Genomic DNA, 17,362 nt, shown 5'->3' with positions numbered 1-17,362 from the left:
ATATTCAATGCATTTTCTTCCCTTAATCATGATTTTTCAGGCCGTCATTGGGTGTAAAGCTCGTTTACAAAAAAAAAAAAAAAAAAAAAAGACTGAAAACAAGAAAAACTTTAAAATGCACTTCAGAAAAGCATCTGAACCCCAGTTGCTTCTTGCCACCCCCTATCCCAGCATAGCTGTTTCCAGCAGAGTTATCACAGCAGTCTTACCTATGTAAAATGTGCTGAATGACTGAACAAATGGATGAATGCAGGAAAAAAAAAGTAAGACTGTGAGAAAAAGGAAGAAGATAGTGATATAGATGGTGTTGGAAGGCCAGGATGGGGAGACACTGAGCTGTGTGTATGTGTCTGTGGGGGGCCATTGGCAGCGTGAGCAGCTTGCCATGGAGTTCTTTCACTGAAGGTCCCAGTTGACCTAAGGCTGACCTTGGGACCTTGGTCAGTGGTGGTACATACTGGTATTGAATACAAGCTGCAGACACACCTAAGTATCTAAATCACAATCAGGTACATATTTAATAATGCAGTGGGCCAAGTACCATAACTTGTTAAATATTTTGGACTGTAACTAGTATTCTTATGCCTTAATAGAGGAATTAAGTCTACAAAAACAGGAAACATTTTAGATTTGCAGGAACATAATCTGTTAGAGTGCACATCATTAAAGAAAAAGGGGCAGACATTTAGCATGGTGGCATTGCATTTAAAAAAAAAAACAACCTACTGAAGTGGGCAAACAATCAGCAAAGAAATAATTAAACTTCGCAAATAATCAGTCACGTAAAGAGTGGTGAAGTTACATTTAATAATTCCAACATGGCATGTAAATCAAGTTTAAAGAACTGCATGTCATCAAAGCAATCACTTAAATAATCAACTTTTCAGACACTGAGGTATGCCAGCTAGATAAACTGATGGACAAATAGATAATTAGCTAAGATAATACACACACTTGATTTCAAAGCCTTTACAGAGAAAACGTGAAGCAAAAGTGAGGCATTATAAGAGATCTGGGGACACAGGTTGACAGTAACCTCTACTTCAACCACCTAATTACCACTGTGGTCAGAAAGTCCTTCTGTGTGGCACATCTAATTACCAAGGGTTTCGCATCCAGGAAGAAAGAGGTCATGATCTCTCTCTACTCTTCCCTCATTAGGCCAGTCATCGAGTATAATGCCTCATTTGGCAAGTACCTCACTAGAATCATGCAGCAGCTGGAAAGGCCACAAAAGTACCTCACAAAGAGAATTCTAGGCCTTAAACACATAGAAATTTCACCCCGGGGATCACTCCAATGGCTCTGCTTGATAGAGGCACTGGGAACTAACGTCGGGCGGCACAATTCCAGGGCACTTCTATGGGCTAGGCTTGTAAAGGCTCCAGGGCCATTAGCCTAGTACACACCTATGGACCTATGACATGGATGGCATTTAAAATATCACTCTGTTGCAAGTTATTCCTTGGATGGAGATCTAGTTCCTGCAGAGGGATTAGAAACAGTCCTAATGAAGTCTTATACATATATATATATATATATATATATATATATATATTTATAAATCTGATTAATTTTAAATGGTGAGAAATAAATAAAAAGTTGCACTCAAATTGAATAAACAGCCTGTGCGCATTATTTGGTGAGGAATAAGCCCTATCTGCAACCTAGGTGCTAAGAGACTGTTTTTTACCCATTACTCCCTACCCCTGTGCCCATCCAGTAAAATCCTGAGGTTGGGCATGTGCTGAATCATACCTCATTTTTGCAAGGGACTGATCTTCAGGATGTCTTACACACCCTGAAATAGCATCATATTATTGTTTCCCTGGTCTCTACCAGGAAAACCAAACTGAGCAAGCATATCCCTAGTGTTGACACCCCTCCAAGGAAGCACATGTCCATCATCCCTGCCTGCACCATCAAGCACCAAAGCAGTCCCACAACAGGATCTGAATGTCTCTTCCCCTGGGGTACCTCAGTCTTTTCATCAGTCCCAAACCCTGTCAGAGTAAGTCTGGGAGAGGAAGGGTGGGCCGGCAGATCAGGCAATGAAGGAGAGACACTGAGAGCAGCTGATGGTCAGTTGTTAAGTAGTCCAAAATATCCCAAGAAGCACACACATACACTCACACACACACATATTTTTTAATAAGTGTCATCCTCATCCTTTATATCATCGTATGCTAATGATAATTACAACTGGAGACTTTGTTCAAGGTTATGCTAAAAAACAATTTATGAACAACATATATATAAAGCACATGCATCAAGCAAAAGCAATAACAATGTGTTATGGGTTCAGCTTGTTGTATGAAATGCTGAATACTGTACTGCAGAATTTGGGTATACAAGTAGTGTCTTATTACACTGGTCTGACTTTAATTACTGCATAGACATCTGATACATTCACAACACTTGACTATGGCTGTATAATATTGCAGACCATTATTTAAATATGCTTATGGCAAAGATGGATCAAATCCATTAAGTGTTAAATTCACCTTGCGTATAATTTGATTATACTGCTGTAAAGAATTGTTATGGTAATTAAATGTGCAGTAACAAAACACTGAAAAAGAAAAGCAAGTATGCTTTTAATTTACTTGATAGGTGTACTTAATGAATCCTCAGAGCAGCATGGATTAAAAGTTAAGTGATCACTTCAGTATGTAATTAGATTCCTTTCTCCCTGCAGGAAGGAATTGTACTTAGTATAATGCTAAAATAATTGAAAGTAATTTATTTTGAATAACTCCAGTACTTATACACTATTTCAGTTGTTAGTTTGGTAACATCTATATGGGAGAAATGAATTGAATGTCTCCTTAGTTGTTGATAATGGATTGTATAGTTTAAAATGTGCCATCACTTATTTATGTTGGTTTAATTGTTTGGCTATACTTTCTTATGTGAATTAATTCAGAAATAATGAGTTTGAATGTTTAATTAATTAATCAGGCAATGTGGGCTGTTTTTGATTTTCTTTTTCTTTATGAGAACAAACATTTAATCAATTAAAAGCAAATACAGTCATTAGTATAAATCAAATTTCAAAGACTTATAGCGAACCAAGTATGTGGATGACTTCAAACTGTGGGCCATTTTCAAATCCCCCTCTAGCACAGAAGTCCTCTAGCAGGAACTAGAAGTTATAAATGACTAATCTACTGGGCATGGGTTTTAAATTAAACGCTAAAAAATACAACATTGTGACAATGGCAGACAGACCATCACCCCATCACATTGAGAATGTTCCACTTCAAAATGAAAATGTAAAGACCTGGGGACCTGGATTGATAATTCTCTCTCCTTTGACCACCATGTAACAACTCTTGTCAGGAAAATCTTCTGCTTGACACAGTTGATCTCCAAGGGAATATTATCCAGATCAAAAGTAGTTATTATCCCCTTGTATCCAGCACTGATCAGGCAATTATATAGCAATAACCCACGCCTGGGTGTGGGTAATGCTAAATTTACCCACGGTTGGCGTGGTTTGGTCCCGAAGCCGAGGACCAAACAAAGCCAACCGTGGTAATTAGCATTACCCACCCAGAAGTGGTTATTGCTATTATACATGACATTATTTAAGAAAAGAAACTGTTACTTTTCTTAAATAATGGCATAGTATAATGCCTGTTTACTGCCCTTCCAGATGTCTGGCATCCACGGCAGTTCTGATGTACTGGCGCCTCGCGGTACATCAGAGTTGAGCAAAAGCAACGGAGAAAGCAAGATCTCCGTTGCTTTTTGAATCTCGCTATGTTAAATGGGTTTAACATAGCGAGACAGCTTTAAAATAAGCAACGGAGATCTCCGTTGCTTATTTTAAAGCTGTCTCGCTATGTTAAACCCTTTTAACATAGCGAGACAGTGTTTTAAAAAGAGTTATACTAACGGAAAAAAGTCCAGGCGACCGGACCTTTTTCCATTAGTATATCTCGATTTACAACGGGCACGCTGGCCAATCAGCGTGCACGTTTTGGGGGGGTCATGGTATAATAGAATACAATGCCCCCACTGGGATGTACCTCACCAGACATATCAAATAGCTGGAGACATCCCAGAGCATACTAACAAAGACAAGCATAGAGTTAAAATTGCTAAGCTACCAGAAAAGACTAGAAAAACTTCTTTTTTGTGTGACTTATATGTTCCTCAGAGGTGATCTGTGTTTTGCCTCCTGAGCAAATGGGATATTTTGTACCTTCATAAATCAAATATTCCCACAAATACCAGAACAACAGATATAAATCTACTTCAGCAGAACAATAAATCAAGGTGGATAGATTCATTGTTCAGGGTCTTCCTTACCTTTGGAATAGACTCCCCCTGCAGATAAAGCACTATTCAGACAAGACCTGGATATTTGGATGGATAAATTCACACTGAACATGACTAACATAGCCCTACTCAAGAAAAGAGATAGTCTAGTATGAGAACTGACAAGGCATAATGGTCACAAGACCTAGCAACCTTGAACAATCTATGATTCCTATGAAATATATGCTAATGTCATTAGTTACTGAAACACACTGAAAGAAGCAAAAGTTATAGGTTCATAGGTAAGTACTGGGCTATTGACCCTAGAGCCTGTATAAGCCTAGCCAAACAGCACCCTGGCTTTTGACACCCAAGAAAATTATTTTCCTATGCCCCTGTAAAGCAGAGCCACAGAAGTGATCCCTGGGGTGAATTTCCTATCTCCCATCCAATCAAGATTTTTCTTGAAGAGTGCTAGTGAGGTGCTTTGTTTGATATAGATAGGTAGTTTGTTCCAGAGTATGGGAAGTCTCTGAGATAGGAATCTATCCTTCCAGCATGTTCTGTTTATTGTGGTGACAAGGTTTAGGTCCCTAGAGCGTGTAGCTCGGAGGGATTGGGATTTCTTTACGTGGAGCATGTCCAACAGTTCTGGGTTTGATATAGCTTTGTATGTTAGGCAGAGATTGCCTCTGAGTAGGTGATATGTGACAAAGTAAAGCTGGAGTTTTTTGAGACAGTCTGTGTAGGGCATCTGTTTGAGGCCGGTAATCCTCTTTGTGAGGTATTTCTGTGGCCTTTCCAGTTGTTGTAGATGTTTTGTGAGGTACATACCAAAAGGGGTGTTGTACTCTATAATGGGTCTAATGAGTGATGAGTAGAGGGGAACAATGACCTCTTTTTTCCTGGATGAGAATCCTTTTGTGATGAGGTGTGCCACGTAGAAGGATTTCCTGACTACTGTGGTGATGTGATTATCAAAGGAGAGACTACTGTCCACCTGTGTCCCAAGGTCTCTTATCACACTTTCGGTGTTAAGTAGACTGCCGCCTATGTGGTAGTTCATGGGTACAGAGTTTTTACCAAAAGGAATGACAATGCACTTTTTGGCATTGAGCTTGAGGCCATGGCTTTGACACCAGGCATCTGTCTCAGTGAGGCCCTTTTGTAGGATGTCCACATCATTAAAAGATTTGATTATGGCTCCTAGTTTGCAGTCATCTGCGAACTTTGTTAGCCAAAGACCTTCTGTGTTATCCTGTACTTCAGAGAAGTAGATACCAAACAGGAGAGGACCTAGGACTGAACCCTGTGGTACTCCACTTGTCACTGGTCTGAAGTTAGATTTAGAATCTGCTACTTTCACAGTGTGTGTTCGGTCAGTGAGCCAGTTTGCAACTCATTTTGTGACATAGGGATTTATACCTAGTTTAGTGAGTTTGTCTATAATTCCAGAGTAGGGGATGGCGTTAAAAGCCTTGGCAAGATCTAGATAGGCTGTGTGTACCACCTTACCCTCATCTACAGCTTTGGCGACTGTTTCAAAGAAGTTTATCAGGTTTAGGAGACATGATCTGCCTTTTACAAACCCGACTGGGTAGGGTCCAGAGTTTAGAGATTACCAATGTCATTGTTTATAAGTTCCATGATGATACGCTCCATAGGCTTGCAGACCAGGCTTGTCAGGCTAATGGGGTGGTAGTTCCCGGGGTCCGTGGTGACTCCCCCTTTGTGGAGTGGGATAACTGTTGCTGTGCCCCATTCAGTGGGTACAAAACCTGAGGTGAGGCTATGACTGAACATGGTACTTAGGTGGGGTGCCAGTTCGTTCTGTAGTTCATGTAGAACACAGCCTGGAATGTTGTCAAGTCCCAAGGATGCTGTGTTCTTGGCTTTGGAGAGTGTGTTTTTTACCTGTGCAGCCATGATTACAGGACTTTGCATTCTTCCGGTATAGAGGTGGGCCCTTTAAGGGATGAGAGAGGGGTAAAGTTAGCACTGAACCTATCTGCCAGGATGTTGGCAATATCAGTTGGTTCTGTATATTTAGTGCCATTGTGCTGTAACTCAGAGCAGATCTGAGTGTTGCCATTGAGATTCTTGACATAGCTATAGAATGCTTTGTGGTCGTCTTTATAATCAGTGGTGATTTTGTTTTCGTAACTAGCTTTGGAGGATTTTATGAGGGATCTCAGCTTCTTACTGAGGCTGACCACGGAGTTCCTCCAATCATGGGATTTTACTCTTTTTTGCAACAGTTTCTTTCTTCTGTTGTAGAGTTTGTTTATAGCAGGGGGACCACCAGATTGGCTTCCTTTTTTGGAGGATAGCATCTTGGTTCTGTTAAGGATTGCATGATCCATGCACTCATGTAAGTGCTTATAAAGTGCAATTGTATAGGATTCAGCAGTCGTATCTCTATTGTTCATCTGCATGGGTGTTGTGAAGTTTGCCACTTCTGTCTTAAGAAGCGTGAAGTTGGCTTTGGAGAATTTTTTTACAGTGGTTTCCCTAATGGGGGGTGGGGCTGGGATGTGGATGTCTAGGGTGATTTGCTTGTGGTCAGAACTGACCAACGAGGGATTGACCTCTGGTGTAGACCACCAGTTGCCCATGTTGGTAATGACCAGATCTGGGATATTGCTGCCCCTGGTGGTGGTGTGGATATGTTGATCCAAGGCATTGGAATTTATGAATTCCAGAAAACATTGAGCACAAGAGTTGGTACATGAGTAGTTTTCCCAGTTAATGGTGGGGTAGTTGAAATTGCCCATTATTAGGGTGTTAGGTTGTACCCTAATATTTTATAGTGTATCAAGAAATGAGGAGTGGGAATCCTGGAGCATGGTGGGGATCTGTAGCAAGTGGATCCTGGCACCTGACAGGCAGCTGACAGTGACTTTCTCTTTGTTTAGCCTGGTGAGTGGAACATCAGTGTGCCTGACTATAGAGTCACCTATGACTAGAGTGTTAGGTACGTCGTTATGCCTTATGGGCTGTGCTTGAGTAGCACACTGAGTTTGTGGGCTATGTGTCATTTGGGTTGTGTTGGGGGGGGTGGAGGTTGCTTGCGTTTCTGCTTTGGAGGTCCCTGTTGCTTGGGTAGATTATTTTTAGAGCCTCCATGAATGTAGGTGTGTGTTTTGTGTTTCTATGTGTGTGTTTTGGTGGTGTAGGTTTTGAGGGACTATGTGATGAGTGTGGTGTGGTGCAAGTGTTTACCTTCTCCTCTTGACTGTCTAGTCCAGTCTTGGGTGAAGAGAGCTTTGCTTCCAGTTTGGTTATATAAGTGCATCTCTCACAGGTTGTAGTGTTGGGTGGTAGGAAGAGAGGGTTGCCTGTGTATGTGAGGCAATTGCTGCATTGCCCCACGATGCCCAGATTCATCAGGTGGAAAGGAGAAAACATGGGGAGCAGACCCTTAGACATGCCTGGATAGGTGCTTATTTATTAAGTACTAAAAACTGTTTTCATCTAGGCAAGTGAGGAAAGTTGAGTGATGTAGTAATTTGTAGCATATTTAGTGCTTACAATGAGTTCTGAACAAGTGCTGAGCTCAAAGAAACAGATTTGAGTGCTGAAACTAGAAAACTGGCTAGTTCTAAGAAACAAAATTAAGCTAGAAGGTTTCCCTCCAGCACAGAAAGGCTTGGGGGCTCAGAAGCTTACAAACAGTCCTGGATACAGCAAATCTGTATCTGGACTAGACTACTTATAGGAAAGGCAGGAAATAAGCTTAGAATTTTTTTTTTGAAATAAGTAATAGTGATAATTGTTAGTGTACAGTAACATTAAACACGGTTTAGAAAAAAAAAAGTGAAACCTCATCAGAAATAAGTGACCTTTAACTGCAGGTCTACAAAACAACCATATCCTATCCTGAAACTCACTGTAATAGCATTAACCATCATTAACCACCATTGCAGTTTCAAGCTCATATTTATTTAAGTGCATGAGGCCAAGTACTGCAAAAAGAAATGCATAAATAAATCATAAATACCAATAAGATGGATGCAAACATAAAACAGAATAAAATAGATGAGGAAGTAAAACCAGAAAAAATATGAAAGAAATAAAAGTGACATAAAACATTCAGCAATACAGATAGCAAAACAAGATTTCACAACCCTGTACTCCTTGGTATGTGAGCTGCCCCATTTCCACTCATGCTATTTAAAAATACTAACACCAATACTGCTGCATCTCACAGCAGAGGAAATACTAGGAGGTGTCACAGCCTTGGATATGTTATGCTCTATATGCACACAGTTAATCTCACTATACCATGGACTGCATTTATGTTCCTCGAAAATCCAGTAAAATCATAAAAGGCCAACTACTGCTCAATTAATTATTGATACTGTTGCACCACTGAAAATAACCACAGATATGTCTACCAACTAGTTTTAGTGGTCATCTGCAAAAAATAGCTGCCCATTTATATCTACATCAGTTACATAACAGTTTTCACTTCTTTATTTCATAACAATAAAGGAATCAACTAGCAAAGATATGATGTCTCGGTAAGGTATTGTAACAAATTATATGCACCATTTTGGATATAACACAGAGACGTGTATGTACTCTTGCTGTACAATTTTCACTTTAATGGTTATGTTGAGCTGATTCAGAAAGACTGCAAATAGATTTTATTACTGTTTGAAAATTAAATGCAGATATTTCTATACTGTTTACTGATTGTGTTGCAGCGGCTGATAATCTATAGTACACATCTGAGGTTGGACATTGTTAGAATACTGAACTGTGCACAGAGTGGCATTTGTAGCAGAGTACAAAGCATCTTGCTAAAAACTTAGAAAAGGCACCTGTACATTATATTAGATGTTATTGTGCTCAGTTCTAATATAACCTAAACTGGAATCAGATTTATCATTATACCAGTTTTCTAATATATTAGTTAAAATGAGATCAGAAATGCTTTAGTTAAAAGAGGATTAGACTGCAACAATCTTAGGTGGGACTTGGGGGAATTTTGTTATATATTAGCGAAAGTGGACATTTCAGGGAATAGATCCACTGATGATTTATCCTCCAAGCGGAGAAAAAGTAAATTCAGAGGCTGCCCCAATAACACAGCAGAACTCTCTGATGTTCTCTTCTGTATACTGTCCACTGCTGTCCACTGTCCTGTGCAAAAGAGGTCATTCTGAGCATTAGTTCACAGGCAGACTAACTATAGGTGCAGTTTCACTGAAGGGCCATCAGTGGTGTGATCCTTCCATGTAACCTTCCTTTGTCAGTACAATGCAGTTGATAATTCACTTGGAGAAGTAGCATTATTCCTAGGCGCACTACATAGAATAGCTAAACTGTCTCTGTCAGTCCAATGCAGTTCACAATTCACTTGAAGGAGTAGTATTGTTCCCAGTCTCAGTACACAAAATGGCTTAGCTGCTGAAGATTCTACCATAAACGGGTCAATATACCAAAAGATGGAACTGGCTGCATAAGCAGCTGTTTAACATTTTGTCTGGATGCCATAAAGGCAGTACATGACTGACAGCTATATATGCATGCATACCCCAACAAAGTTGTTTATTTGTAATTACTGCCACCACAATTTTAGAGCCTGTGCCTGCATATGATGGCTGACAACATGTGTGACACCCCTGCGCTGGCTCAGTAATAGAGGAGCCTCAATCCTCACCACTAACACCAGTGAGGGACATGCACATTGGGAGGATGACAAGTACACACGCAGTAAAGTATAATTTCTCTTAACAGCACACAGAGATCACAGTCAGTCTGGGACTGGTTTCTCCCAGTCTCTCCAGATCCCCAATAAGACTCCTCACTGGCAGAGCTATAGGGTTAAGATCTCAGCCGAGTTGTCAAGCCAAAACCTCCAGCACCCTCTCTTTCCAATCAGAGCTTCATATCCCTGCCCAAGTAGCTGACACACACACTTTGAGATTTGATTTATATACAAACACACAGACACTCCTGAAGAAGGCTGGCACAGGTTTACTAGCTATGCCCCCTTCTGCCCAGACTATAAGATAGTAACCGCTGTCACCGACCACCCTTTATCAGCTACTATAAGGCCCTTCCCAATGGGTGAGCAATTCTACTGTGCAATGTTACTATTATCCAAATGATAAGTGTGACCAAACTTTTAAGGCTATTCGAGAGTGGACTGTACAGTGTCACAAAATACATATGCAAGTACTCTAAGAGTTTAAATATCTCTAAATAAACCAGTCACAATTAAAAGGTTTAAATATATTTAATAAATAATAAAAGCACAAGACAATGCTCAATAACTCAACACAGTGACAACAGAGTTCAGAATCACAGGAAATACTTTACAATAGCATTACAGGACAGTCTCACATAAATACAGAAAACATCTAAACTAGTTTTACTAGATTTCTATCTATCTCTAAGAGAAATCACTGTAATCTAAGTCTTACTTACAGAGCAAATCAAATACAAGTGCTGAATGGATGTTTATAGGTCCAGAGACAAATATAAAATGCACAGACTCACTCTCTGAGATTATACATTAGTAATATCAGGAAGAGTATTAATAGTGGATATAAAATGGAAGAAACAAGTATACAGAATTGTGGCAGTATATGCGCATGTTATTCAAAAACTAAGGGAAATTATTTTTAGGAAAATTCTTGATTATATTAGTGTTAATATGCAAAGTATATTAGCAGGGGATTTTAACTGTGGTTTAAGACATAGGAGGAATGAAGGAGCCAATGTTAAAGTTGTTTTAGAAATAATTAAAGGTAGTAAAATTTATTTATAGAACAATAAGTAGTAGACATATGAAAGAGGTAATTTGAGAATATAAATTGACTATTTTATACTATCAGAAAGTATTAAATAAAGGTATACAAAATTACAAGTTTTTCAGATCGGGTAGCAATTTGGGTAGAAGTTCAAGATAAGAAGGATATAGAAAAATAGAAAAATAGGAAGAAGTATTAAAAGAATAAATAAAGCAGACTTAAATAAGGATATAAGAATAAGCGTTTTGCAGTTATGGTCAGATCATATAAATATGAAAAGTTTTTACAAAGACTGGAAAAGCTGGTAAATAGCTTTAAAAGATAAATATAAAAAAAAGAGGTTTTGGAAGGGCAAAATGCAAAAGGAAAACAAGATAGTTGTAAATATAAAGATACCAGTGATCAAATCTTTAGAGATTTAATAGGTAACATAGAGAGAGGTTATAGAGAAAGAAACATATAGGAAATAAACCAAGGAAAGATCAAAATGATGTTGTTTAAACAAAGATATTTCTTACAAGGGAAGAAAGAGGAAGTAGTGCCTTACCTAAGTAAGATGGTAAAAGAAAATACTAGAATAATAAGACAGTTAAGGACTGAGGAAGGAAATATAGTTTGTTTGTATCTTTCGGCTTTTTCCCGGTTAGGGGTCACCACAGAGGAACTCCGGTCCGCTAATGATTGGTAGTAAATTTTTTACGCACCGGGTTACCAGCCCTGACACACCACCACCGCAGTATGAGGAAATATAGTGAAGACACAAAAAGAAATAATGCAAGTAATACATTTTATTATAAAAGCATTTGTTAAAATTGAAAATAAAAGAAACCATTAATGGCATTTTAATAATTAGTTAAGGAAGATAATGAACAAATGGAAAAAAAAGAATTACTATGACAGAAGTGAAAAAGCTTTAAAAACATCAAATCTAGAAGTGCTACAGTAATAGATGGAATTGAATATCTGATGTATATGAAAATGAATGAATGGCATGAATATATCTATTGGAGGTTTTTAATGAATGGTTACAAGAAGTATACAACATGAAAAAATGAAGTTCTTATGGAAAAAGGGATACAAAGCAGGTATAAAAAAATGGAGACAATGCAAACTATAAGATATGCATGAAAATAATACAAAATAGAAGAGAAGACAAGTATATAAGTTATTGAATGAAACAATTTTTGGTGTGAAGGAAAGGGAGGTCAAGAACTCTTAATGATTATAAGAGAAATGGTAGAAGATATGACAACAGGAAAAGCCGAAGCTAACGTGTTAATATGAGACATTAGCAAAGCATTTGATAAAATACAGCATGGAGTACTATGGGGAATTTTAGAAAAATATGATTTAATGTGTGAACTAAAATGTATGTATTAAATGTGAAAAGGTAGGACATTCATGGATGGATTGTGAGGCAAAAGAAAAGAATGTACAAGAAAGGATGGAGATTTTAGTAAATGAGGAGAGAATATAACATAGAAACATCAAAAAAGAAAATGAGAAAGATATAACAGTGGAAATAAAAGAAACTAAAATGGAAGAAACAGAAAAAGAAGAGGAAGTAAGCAATTCAAGTGAAAGAGAGAAAAAATGGGTGAGCATTAAAAGCAAAAAAAATTCTATTGAAAAAAGTAAAATAAAAAATAAAATTTAAAATATAGGAATAGGAGAAAATAAGAAAGGAAAATGATGAAGAACAGCAAAATACTCTTTACAGAATAAAAATCCTATCTATAAATGTGAATAACATCAAGAATGTAAAAAGAAGATGAGGACTATTAGATTGGTGTCAGATTATTGGCTGTGGATATGATAATACTAATAGATATAATAATTTTGACAGAAGAGAATACAAGTAAATTAATTATGGGAAAGAAAAGTAACATGGAATATAGGAGAGGAAAATGTTCAGGAATAGCAAGTTCTTAAATTAATACACATTATTTCTGGCTTAGCTAGATGACATCACCATTTGACAGCTGCCTCTAGTTCCCATGCTAAAGAGAGACCAACAGAATTTAACATGTCTCTGAAAAATACTTATCTCTTAGAAACTGAAAATTATCTCTTAGAAGCTTGCCTGAAACTGGAAGTTGTAAAACAGTTTGTGGGAGGTTGGCATAATGGTTAAGGTGTTTACCTTACAAACATAAGATGCAGGGTATGATTCTCACATGGGGTAATTGGCTAGGCTGAAAATGGCCCTCAAGGGCAGTTAGTCTAGTACTAATCTCTGAACCTAAGTTGCGCACTTTTACCTTTGAAACATGTAATTATTTCTGTTTCCAGACAATAGAAATAACTTCTAGCTGCAGACATTCTGTCTTCTACTTGTGGTAAATGCAATCATAAAACCCTTTACTTGTCAACTTATTTTCTTACAGCTTCTTACAATCAAAACATACATTTGCATAGGCATATAGTTTATACACATTTCTGCTCTTTTCCAACAGGTTACACTGTGATTACATTCTTGAAGCTCAGTACAGAACATTCAGTTTTCTTACATCTGTAGGACAAGCATACAAATCATAATACTAGTCACAAATGACATAGGATTATTTACAAAATTCTAGCTAGCTGGGCTGACAGCGTCACATTTATATATAAATCATATTAATACTTACAAGTGACATATAATTATTTATAAAATTCCAGCTAGCTGGGCTGGCAGCATCTCTGTTTATCACATTTCTCCTCCCTGTCTTTAGATTCTATCTGCCTTGATATTGATGACCCCAGTACCTTGCTGCACTGTCCCATCACATTCCTGCAAACCTAGTCTCCGCCATAGTAATTTGGGATTTCCTGGCTGGCTCCCTGTTGCCTTAGATCCCCCTCAGACTCCTACTGCCTTGTACTGCAAATACTTAGCACAAGGGCCTCCCTGTCATGGTAAGATTTCATCATGTTAACATGGTAAAATGTGTGCCCCTGCCTCAGTTCTACAATGTAGTTAACATCAATGACCTTCCTTACCACCTTGGAGGGACTCACACAAGCTGCCTGCAGCTTGTTGTGTCTGACATGAATAAGAACCATTACCTGTTGCCCTACAGCATACTCTCTAGCTCGAGCATTCCTGTAATACCAGACCTTTTTCTGTTGTTTTGCTTCTGCAGTTTCTCCTGGGCCAAGCCCATGAGTTCCCGAGCCTTGTCCTGAGGTTTAGGACATATGCTACAACAAACTCCATGTGGGATTCACACTCACGCTCCCACTCATCTTGAATAAAATCTAAAGGTCCCCTCACCCTATGCCATATAACAACTCAAATGGTGAAAACCTGTGGATTACTGGGGAACCTCTCTGTAAGCAAATAACAGATGGGGGAAATATTTGTCCCAATCCCTCTTAAACTGATCTGCAATTGCCCATAGCATTGTCCTCGGTATAGAGTTTAACTTCTTAACAAGACCATTAGTCTGGGGATGGTAGGGGGTGGTCTTTAGGTGCTACACCCCACAGTACTTCCACAGATAAGACAGCAGGTCTGACATAAAATTAGCACCTCTATCAGTCAGTATTTTTTTTTGGGAAACCTACCCTGCTGAAAACCTCTATCAAAGCATTTACCACCTTTTCTGCCTCAATGGAGGACAGAGCCACTGACTAGGGATATTTGGTAGAATAATCTACTACCACTAAAATATGCTTTTCCCTGTGGAACTTTGGGTACTCAGAGGTCCCACAATGTCCATAGTTACGGTCTAAAATGGCTCCTCAGTTACAGGCAAAGGCATCAAAGTCGCTTTCACCTTGTCTCCTCCGTTGGCTACATTTTGCCACAGCTGACAGGTCCTGCAGTACCTTGTTCCATCTCTGGAAATCCCAGGCCATTAAAAGTTCTGCATAATGTATCTCTTTGTATGTTTTATGCACATATGACCTGCAAAGGGAATATCATCGGCTATGGCTAAAAGTGCCAGATGGTAGGCTCTGGGCACTACCAACTGCTGCATCCTGTCACCCTCTAGCCTCCCTCAGGGTAGTCTCTGTACAGTAATACTTTGTCCCAGTATACAGACTCCCCATCCCTTGAGAATCAGGTGCCTTACTCTACCACACTCAGGCCTTGTAATGTAAGATCTGAGAGCTGAGTCTGTCTCAACTAACATTTTGTAACCCTTCCCAGCTCCCCTTCCACAAGCATGCTGGTATCCTTTGACAGCGGTGCCTCACTGTCAGCCTGGGTCCTACTACTCACCTCTGCCCTTGCAGTCACTCTGTCCAAGGGAACATCAGTACCGACAAGCAGCTGTGGTTCACATTCAGTCTAACTGTAATAGGGTAGTTCTCTCCCTAAAGTGACCACCTCACCAGTCCTGGCTGCAAGTGTGCGGTCTATCTGGGTCTCCCCCAGGCTACCAGACCCACATGCTTGTCTCCAAGCCTGACTGCATGTAACTGCGTAAACACGCGGTACTGCATTACCAAAATCATTCCCTGTCAGGACATCTGCAGATTAGTAGTTTGGTACACTTGTTGTCTCAAGACAACCTACTGTTGGCATTTTGTGATTCCCACTTACTGGATCTCCCACCTTTTGTTCCCTACCCTGCCTCCATGGACATCTATAGGCTACATGGTCTCACTGGTTGCATTTAAAACATTTAACCCTAGGACCTGGACTTGTACCTAGACTAGCGGCTTCCCCTTTTACTGACAAACATTGTTGGGGCAGTCTGGGCTGCCCATCAAGGGCTCCCTTAGACCCATGAGCAGCACTGGGTGTCCCTTTCTTGTGCAGTGATGCCCTGCTTGCTAGGTATAGTTCTCCCTTCTTCCCCAGCACATCTACAGTAGCACATTGTCTACCAGCTAGCCAGATCCTCATTTCCTCAGGCAAAGTGCTAAGGGTTTGTTCCCTCACCAAAAGGTATGTCAGGCCTTCAAAAGTGGTGATCTGACATCCACTCACCCACCTATGAAAATAAGTGTTAGTTCAGCAACATATTCACACACACTTTCATCTGCCTTGCATCTATGCTCACGAAACATTTTCCTGTAAACTAAATTCTAGCAAACAGTTCTTTACATTATACTTGAAACAGTCATTATCAGACAGTTTGGGAAGAACAGATACAGCTTTACCATGGAATACGGGGGTCAAGAACCATATCCAGAGCCCTTGGTTAACATCATACTGTTTACGTACCCTCTCAAACATATGAATGAAACTATCAAAATTATTCCCCTCTGTAAATTGTAGAAGAAATCTACTGACCTTTTTTGCTTCTTGGGTTCAGTTATTCCCTTCCAAATTACCCTCATGACTCTGCTGAAGAGTCAGCATCTCCTTTTCAAGTTGCCTCTGCCTCTCCTTCTCCTCAGCATCAAGGCATTGCAGTTTCACATCCAACTCAGCTTTCAGATGTCTCAGTCTCTCTGCTGATTCTATTACCAAATGCTTGGCCTCCAACTCAAGACTCCAGACAGATTTTTAAGTCATCTGTGGAAAGGTTGAGGTGTCCATTTTCAGAGAGTTGTACATCTGCACGGCCAGTCTGATCATCCTCCTGGTTGCTATTCTCTGATGTAGCTGTGACTAAAGCTGCAATCATGTCTGCTTTAGTCAGTTATCATGCACTAACCCTTTAGCCTGGCACATCTCAGCCAACTGGCTCCTTGTCAGCTTGCCATACTCCTCTGCTGACATGCTTGCCTGCTCTCCCTGACTAACTAAGCTAACAAAAAAAATAAAACAATTGTGATATGAACTCTGAATGTTCACTGTGTGGCTGATTTAGAGTACAAAAATACCTTCAGTGACCACTGTATACAAGATAAAGGAATTCAGTATCCACATCACTACAAGCCAATTAATGCTTGATGTGGTTAACTCACCACTATCAACCAATTAATATTTGATGTGGATATCCCACCACTGTCAATTAATATGTGACACCCCAGCACTGGCCCAGTAATCAAGAAGCCTCAATCCTCACCACTAACACCAGTGAGGGAAGTGCAGATTGGGAGGATGACAAGTACACATACAGTAAAGTACAATTTCCCTTAAGAGCACACAGAGATCACAGTCAGTCCTGAGGCTGTTTTTTCCCTCTCTCTACAGATCCCCAAAAAGACTCCACTGGCACAGCTATAGGGTTAAGATCTCTGCCGAGTGGTCAAGCCAAAATACCCAGCACCCTTTCTGTCTAACCAATGCTTAGTGTCCCTGCCCAAGTAGCTGACACACAGACACACACACACACACACACACACACACACACACACACACACACACACACACACACACACACACACACACAGATATGATTTATATGCAAACACACAGACACTCCTGGAGAAGGCTGGCACAGGTT

This window comes from Protopterus annectens, chromosome 3.part1 (genome assembly GCF_019279795.1).
Source record: "Protopterus annectens isolate FY-2018-M chromosome 3.part1, PAN1.0, whole genome shotgun sequence".
In the NCBI taxonomy this organism is placed as follows: domain Eukaryota; kingdom Metazoa; phylum Chordata; order Ceratodontiformes; family Protopteridae; genus Protopterus; species Protopterus annectens.
Note: the sequence above shows the minus strand (reverse complement) of the source record.